Source organism: Vespula pensylvanica, chromosome 8 (assembly GCF_014466175.1).
Source record: "Vespula pensylvanica isolate Volc-1 chromosome 8, ASM1446617v1, whole genome shotgun sequence".
NCBI lineage: Eukaryota > Metazoa > Arthropoda > Insecta > Hymenoptera > Vespidae > Vespula > Vespula pensylvanica.
The window spans coordinates 3,465,700-3,466,734 of record NC_057692.1 but is presented as its reverse complement, the minus strand read 5'-3'; positions in this window follow the sequence as shown (position 1 = coordinate 3,466,734).

Genomic DNA, 1,035 nt, shown 5'->3' with positions numbered 1-1,035 from the left:
ATATATATATATAGATATATATGTATATATATGTGTGTTTGTAAGGAATATCCATAGACGTGTGTATGTCAGTGTGCGTGTGTACACGTATACGTAAATCGAATATAATACAAAATATCGATCGATTTCAATTATAAACAATATTATTGATCAAGACGTAGTTTAGGAGCGAGAGAAGTAATGTAAACAATATTTTCTTCCACAATTCGTCGCTCGTCTAATGTCAACAACAAATAACATTGAATGGATCTTTGAATTGGGAGTTATTACGTTAGTTTGCTTTCGTACTCCGAGGATTAAACATCGCAATAATCTCTTTCCGTACGACTATATTTAATTAATCGTCTTATAGATCCCATAATTTTATAATTATTGAAATAATTTACAATATACTCGGAGTACGTGGAGATAATATTTAAACAATAATATATTTCGTTTTATAGTTTTTAAGCATAGTTGTTAAGAGGCGTTATACATTAATATAACTTTCTTTCAGCCTTCCTCGCTCATCTAATTTCGACATGAAGGAACATTAGATTGACCATGCAAATTACCACGATAGTTTTTTTTTTTTGTATTCCAAAGAGTAAAGATCGAAATACTCTTTTTCCATACAACTACATTTAATCATCTTATAGATTCGATAATTTTATAATTATTTAAACAATATACAAGAAGTACGATATTGTAATATTTAAATAATAGTATATGTTATTTAACATCACACAGCTCTTAAGATTCATTATACATAATATAACTTTTTCAGCTTTCGTCGCTCGTCTGATATCAACAATAAATAACATTGAATTGACCGTGCGAGTTATCACGTTAGTTTCTTTTCGTTCTCCGAGAGTTAAACATCGCAATAATCTCTTTCCGTACGACTACATTTAATTAATCGTCTTATAGATCCCATAATTTTATAATTATTTAAATAATTTACAATATACTCGAAGTACGAGAAAATAATATTTAAACAATAGTATATTCCGTTTAATATCGCATAGTTTTTAAGAGGCGTTATACATTAATATA